Raw genomic sequence first — 7588 nt, 5'->3', positions numbered from 1 at the left:
GCTCATGGGAAAAAAGTGTGTTTGGGGATGGACCTGTAGGGTGTGCCTGGCGGGATGGAGTGTGTGTCTGTGAGTTGGAGAGAGGAGAGGGGTGGGGGAAACAACAGGGGCCCCCTTCATCCTGGATTTACCTCCCTGCCTCTGTTCCCTCTGAGAAGGCTCTGGTTCCGATGGCCAGGCCGCACATCCCTTCTTTGGCATTGCTTCACCCATGCGGCTCACTAGAGTTCAAAATTAAATGGTTACAATGGAATTTGATCTTCAGCTTCTGAAAACATAATCAAGTTGCATGGCCCCTTGACTTGGGCCTTAGAGCAGCTTCTTGTCGGTTTATACTGACTTGTCAGTGATAAGATTCGAGCTGCAGCTGGAATTCTCACAGAGAGTTTTCTTTGCTGCTCTGAGCGGCAATCGTTTCCACACCCATTCTTCCCACCTTAATCTAAAATGCTTGTTGTGCAGGGAAATGGCCTTCGCTCAGGATACTGGGAAGACTTTTGTTGCGATCTGAGGCTCCTGTGCTCACAGAATGTGTATTCCAGCTCGGACAGACAGTCATTTTGGTCCCCTTCCTATGTTGAAAACTAAATGGGAAATAAATCTATGATAACTAATAGAGAACTGCACCACCTATGGCAACTCATTTCAGCACATAAATTTGTTTTCTTTTACCTTCAACAAAAAAATCCCTTGTAAGTCTCCCTTGGTAGTATCCAAAATTGCATGTCGGAAAATATCCCTGCAATTTCAATGCTATCTGGAGCAGTTACTGCCCATATTCTCTGTAAAGGTCTAATGGAGGAAGAGAAATAAATATTATGGCAATTATTACTATGAACTTCTATTTTAAGCAGCAAAGCCCAAGATTTCTATGGAGACACAAGTATATCAAACTATATTTTTTATGGTCACATCTAAACTGGGCAATAATAGCATATCAATAAACTTCAATTACACTCAAGAAAATACTAAAAGTGAACCTCCAGTGATGCTCAATAAAATCTACAGGTGCATTAGAATTGCACAGAGCAGTGACATCCATCTGGTATTTTCGGTGACTTCTAGTCAATTACTACATTTCATCATTTTCATCATGTGTAATCCTCTTTTATCTCCAGTTCCTGCTGGTGTGGTAATTCTCACTCTGCTACATCTGTGGCTTTACTGTGAATTTTTATCGCCTCCGAGTCAGTGCGTCCCTCCCTGCGCCTGGATGTTGTTGAGCTGTATCTGCTGAGGATTTAATTGCAAGGTGGTACAAACTATGGATTTAAAGGCACATGGAAAATATGTAAGGTGATTGGCAACCTATTCAAAGATAGGCATGCTTTGAAATAAAAGATTGCTTTTCAGGCGAAGTATCATTCCATCAGAGCATTGGACCTGGCATTCGCAGTTTTCAGAGGGGAAAATGTAAACAAAAGAAAGCCAAAACAAAGAAGCAAAATGAATCCTGTCCAGTGGGGACCTTTTGCAAAGGAGGTTTTGTACCTGTTTTACATGTATGTGTAAAATGTTTTGTGTGTACATGGAAATATACATGTGTGCAAATGTTAAGTGTGTATGTTTATTTGTATAAATCTTATGAAACATATATTTTATATTTTAAAAGGTGTGTTTTTTTTAATGGACTTTATTTTCTACAGCAGTTTTATATTCACAGAAAAATGGAGAGAAAAAATAGAGAGTTCCCATATACCCACTGTCCTCACACAGCACAGCCTTTCCCATTATCAACAGCTCCCACTAGACTTGTATGTTTGTTATAGAAGAATGTATTGATACGTTGTTATCACTCAAAGTCTATAGTTCTATTAGGACTCTTGATGGTGATATTCTATATGTTTTGACTAATGTATAATAAGGTATGTCTACCATTATAGTATCTTACAGAGTATTTACAGTGCCCTAAAAGTCCTCTGTGAGTCTGATTTTCCTCATCCTGTGATCCTTGGTCTATCACCATGCATCTCCATCCTTTCTTCCTTCTCTCTCCTTCTCTTTCGCTTCCATTTTCCTCCATCATCCCCTCCAAAACGATTTATTTATTATTTTAATATATTTTTATTGATTTTAGAGAGAGAGGGAAGGGGAGAGAAACATTGATCCACTGCCTCCTGTACAAACATTGAGCAGGGATTGAATCTGCAACACTGGCATGTGCCCTGACTGGGAATTGAACTGGTGACCTCTCAGTGCACTGAATGGTGCTCAACCAACTGGGCCATACTGGCCAGGGCTCGAAAACTATTTATTGTGCATCAACTATCTTCAAGATATTGGGAATGCCATGGAGACCAATATAGACATGGTATCTGTCCTCATGGAGTTTAGTGTAGTTAGGAAAATAGACTTTAAAGAGTTTACCAAATAGAAACAGTGACATAATTAATGGCTGGGAATAAAAAGAAAGATGCGAGGAGAAGTAACAAAGAGAGAACCCAATTTAGGGATTAGGAACAGTATTGGGTAGGTCACATGTAAGCTGAGATCTGAAGGAGACTTAGAGTTCACCAGGGCTGTCTTCCCACACTTATTTCCCCCCTAGTGATGAATAAAATGTAAACACATTTTATAATTTATGGGGAGAGAAGAAATTACACGTCCCATGCAACAACCTGGTAAATATTTATGAATTTTCTGCTTCTTAATGCGAGAGTGTGAAAAATAACTAAACTCCTGATTGCATATTAACATTTGTTATAAGTCTAGAGACAAAAAAAAACACAGTCCCAAATAAAGTCTCTGTGTCTGCACAGAAATATTCCTGTTGCGTTGCCTCTCCTTTTGGACATGCTTGACTCCCTTCTGTTTCATTACTGTTCTAACAAACCCCGAAGCTGTGTTTCAACAGAACCAGTACGCTCTCTAATCAGAGACGACAGGACCCACGGTGAAATGGTTTCTACATTCTGCGTGGGATGGACAACAAGCAAGAAAAACACCCCCCTCTCTCAATTTAATTAGAATTAGAAGGCTCCCCAGGCTGATTAGCTCAGTTGGAGAGTGCACCCCGCAGAGGCCACGCTCTGACCCTCCCACAGGCCAGTTAATTTTGCTTAGTTCAGTAGCCACAGTATGTGTCTCTGGCTCCACAGTTATCTAGAGAGCACGTCCCCTTAATCATTAAGGAAACGGAATGTCTGGTTGTGAATGCATCCGCACTTCGGGCTAAATGACATTCGGTGCCAGCCCTGTGGATGTCTGGGCCACTGACATTACATCAATAGCCAAAAAGGAGAACATCATAAGGAGAGAATCTCACTTATCTGGGTGATAATGACCTTCTAGAACCTCAGCTTGGACCATTCAGAACCCCAGCTTTCTTATCAACAGTTGGGCATCAGGATTTAATAATAATCTGTGAAAACTCTCAAAATGCAAAGAGTGATACAAAGCCCAAACAGGACTAATAACTATGTTTCCTATTTTTGGACAATAATCTCTTGTCATGGCAATAGCTTTATATGGAAAAATATGCATTCTACTTATTTCAAGAAATAATATTTTGATCTCATTCCAACTCAATGCTATAGGCAAGTGGAGGTGTTCTAAAGCTCCCCTGAACAGAAATCCATGCTTACCTACTAATTCTCCGCCCCAGAGCTGTTTAGAACCAGGGACTCATAGCAACTATGGCGTGGCAGGAGAAGGTCTCCTGTGAGTGTAAATGTTTGGACTCTTCCAACCCCCTTAACTCCAATAGGAAAATGGCACCTGCTCCTTTCTCTCTCTACTAACTGCCTTGATGAGTGCATCCCAGTTTGTGTCATCAAATACTATCCTATTTAATCCCCAGGAACTCCTAAATCTTAATCTCTAGCACTATTGCCTCCCATGACTTGCAGACCCTTCTCTATGACTGCACACTTTCCATCTCCCTGAGGTGTGGAATAGGTATCTCAAATTCAACATGTTCCGAACATAGCTTATTTCCCAACCTGCTCTTCAATAACCAGTTATTCCTGCCATTAATGACAAATGCTGCCACTCAGTCATTCAAATGAAACATCCTGGTGTTATTCTTGTTAAAGAAAAGACATTTCTGAGACATTCTCTCTTTGCCACATCTATTGCAAGGACGAAGGCCATTTTCAGCAATCAGACTGTCAACATTCCAGAAAATGTCGACATCACTCTGAAGGGACAGCTATTGTGAAGGGCCCCAGGGGTATCCTGCAGAGGGACTCAAATCATGTCAATGTAAAACTCAGTCTCTTTGGAAAGAAAAAGAAGAGGTTCCAGGTTGACAAATAGTTGTGAAATAAAAAGGAATTGGCTACCGTTGCACTACCTACAGTTACGTACAGAGCCTGACCAAGGGTGTTACACTGGGCTTCCGTTACAAAATGAGGTCTGAGTACGCTCACTTCCTCGTCAGCGTTGCTGTTCAGGAGAATGGTTCTTTTGTTGAAATAAAAAATTTCTTGGGTGAAAAACAAATCCACAGGGTTTGAATGAGGTCGGGGGTTGTTTGTTCAATGTCTCAAGCCCAGAAAGATGAGTTAATTCTTGAAGGAAATGACATTAAACTTGTATCAAACTCTACTGCTTTGATTCAGCAAGTCACAACAGTTAAAACAAGGATATCAGAAAGTTTTTGGGTGGTATCTATGTTTCTGCCAAAGGAATGGTTCATCAGGCTGATGAATCAGATCTAAGTTGTCCAGCTCCAGAAATAGACTTATTTGTGATATCTTAAAGATGCAACAAAAGCCATGTATTAAAAGACAAAATAGGCCCAGAGACATGGATTTATGGAACAGAATGACAGATTTCAGAGAGGGTGGGGGTGGTGGGGATGGAAAGAGATTAACCAAAGAACAACAACAACAAAAAGCAAACAAATTATTCAGACATTTTTAAAAGGTGGTAAAGCAGACTTCATTCAGGGGAACTGCTGCAGTGGGGTTTGCCATAGGGGAAACATCCTTGTGTGGCAGGAGAGGGTCTCATGTGAGTGGAAATGTTGGGGCTATACAAGTAGGAAGTTATAGCCAAACAGCAGGGTGGGATGTCAGTGGATAGGAAATTACAAGAAGAAACATCCAGGCTAGGGGGATTCATGCTAGACTAACTCAACTGGATTCCTGCTCCAGTCAGGCCAGGGTGATAAGATGCTGTCTTAGTTCAGGCTACTATAGCAAAGTACCACAGACTGGGTGGCTTACAAACAACTGAAATTTATTTCTGACAGTCCTGGAGGCTGGAAGTCTGGGATCAGGGTGGTATCATGGTCAGTTATTGCTGAGAATCCTCTTTGGGGTTGCAGATTGCCAACTTCTTGTATTCTCACATGGTGGAAAGAGGAGAGAGAGGGAGAGAGAGAGAGAGAGAGAGAGAGAGAGAGAGAGAGAGAGAGAGAGAGAGGCTTATAAAGTCATGAATCCCATTCATGAGAGTCCACCTTCACATCTTCATAATATACTAAAGGCCCCATCTCCTAATACCATCCCTTTGGGATTAGATTTCAACATATGAATATTGGGAGGAATACCAACATTTAGTCTATAACAGATATCAAAGATAGGGGATGAGGACTTCGGTCAGACCCAGCAGGTGTCTTGCTAGAACTTGACTAAATGGGCCAGGACCGAGCCGAAGGTTGGAGTCTTGAGGGCTTAGAGGAGCATGACTAGAGGTAGGTCACAGAGAGCATCTTTGGCATCTTTTCTTTTTTTAAAAAAATTATTTTTATTGATTTCATCTTTTCTTTTGTTCATACCACAATCTGGTTTTCCCGCAAACTTAGTTTTGACTCTGACTCCAAAATACTTCCAGAATTTGACCACTATTCACCAACTCCTGCCACTACACAGATGTAAGCCACCATTATATTTCACCTGATTTTTAGCCTCTTGCTTCTGTCTATGCTTTTCTTCACATGAAAATAATCCCACTGAGCCAGAGTGAACCTGCTTAAACCCAAGTCAGAGTGTTTCTCTCCTCTGATAAAACCCTCCACTGGTTCCCAACCTGCTCAGCGCAAATGCCAAGTTTCTCACTCTGAGCCATGAAGCCCTTTGTGACTTGACCCTATAACCTCACTGACCTCCTCTCCCACTGCCTTCCTTCTCTCCCACACCACTCCAACCACACTGGCCTCTTTGCTGTCCTTTAAAAACCCATAGATAGCGTTTATTGTTTTTATTGTCTTTCTACTCCCACCAGAATAAAATTCCATGACATTACTGCCCATTTCTTATTTTGCAGAGCCCCTGGACAGCGAATCACATAGGGTAGGCAGGCATTGGCTATTTCTTGAGTAAAAAAAAATAAATTAATTTTTGGCTTAAAATATGCTTAAAGATGCATTTTAAAATTTAAAGGTAGCTATTTAAAGAAGAGTAGCAATCTATGTAACTTCCAAGTAATTAGAGGAGAAAGATGGAATAAAGAAAATTTTAGCAACAAGAGATCGGGGGAGAAAAGATGCACACTAAACAGGATAACAGAAAGGAAAAATGTGTCAAGAATCACAATCTATGTGACTGACACAGAGTTTCAGAATTGAATTTAAAAATCCAGTTATGAGCTGTTTACAAGAGGCAAATATAAAACCAAATGATACAGAACGTTTGAAAATAAAGCGAAGGAAAATTATATGCCAAGCAGATGTTAATAAAGCGAAAACAGAAGTAACAATGTTAAAATGACAAAGTATAATGCAAGGGTAAAAGCATGGAAAGGGAAAAGAAAAGATGCATTACATTAATAAAACACCTACCAAGCAGATAGAAGAATCATAAAACAATTTACAATTTTCATCATAGCTTTGAAATATAAATAAAGCCAAAGAATACACTGAAAATCTACTTTCATAGTGAAAGTTTTTTAACATCGCTTTCTCAGAAACTGGCATATCAAGTAGACAAAAAACGAGGACACAGTATTGGAATGCACCATTATAGGGTTTCTTGGGCACTGGGTGAAAATTATGTTCCGAATATATAGAGGATCATAAGGATTTAAAAAGCAAGGACACCTATGTAGGGATGATAAAAACAACCCTATGCTGTATATGCACTGTCTAAACATATTCAATTGAGAATTCCAGCCCACTTTCTAATCTTTCAACACATCTGGATCCTGACATTGCATAGAAGAGTGGTAGCGGCTATCACAAGCCTGTTTCTTTCCTCTGTAGTGGAGAGAAATAAGACTTTCACTAGACAGGAAGCACAGCACCTTACCTAACCTAGCTACCCAACAACTTTTTTTCAGTGGTTCTTTTATTTTTTAATTAAAAAAGAATCTTTATTGTTGAGATTATTACAGATGTCCCTCTTCTCCCAACCCCATAGCTCCCCTCCACCTAGTTCCTGCCCCACCCCAGACCTTCACCACCCATTGTCTGTGTCCATAGATAATGCATACATGCCTATAAGATCTTTGTTTAATCTCTTCCTGCCCCTGCCCTTCCCTCTGAGAATCGCCAGTCTGTTCCATTTCCATGCCTCTGATTCTATTTTATTCACCAGTTTATTCTGTTCATTAGATTTCTTATTTGTTTGATTTTTAGATTCAATTGTTGATAGATATGTATTTGTTGCCATTTTGTTGTTCATAGCTCCTCCTCCTCCTCCTC

At 40.3% G+C, this 7588-nt stretch overlaps 1 pseudogene; it reads left to right on the top strand.

Moving 5' to 3' along the window:
* The first annotated feature begins 4003 nt into the window (after nucleotides 1-4003).
* On the top strand, nucleotides 4004-4702 carry LOC107181914 (annotated as a pseudogene).
* Nucleotides 4703-7588: the final 2886 nt, after the last annotated feature.

Source organism: Myotis davidii, unplaced genomic scaffold, assembly GCF_000327345.1.
Source record: "Myotis davidii unplaced genomic scaffold, ASM32734v1 scaffold450, whole genome shotgun sequence".
Classification (NCBI taxonomy): Eukaryota; Metazoa; Chordata; class Mammalia; order Chiroptera; family Vespertilionidae; genus Myotis; species Myotis davidii.
The sequence above is the reverse complement of the archived record's forward strand: the minus strand, read 5'-3'. Positions and strand labels throughout refer to the sequence as shown.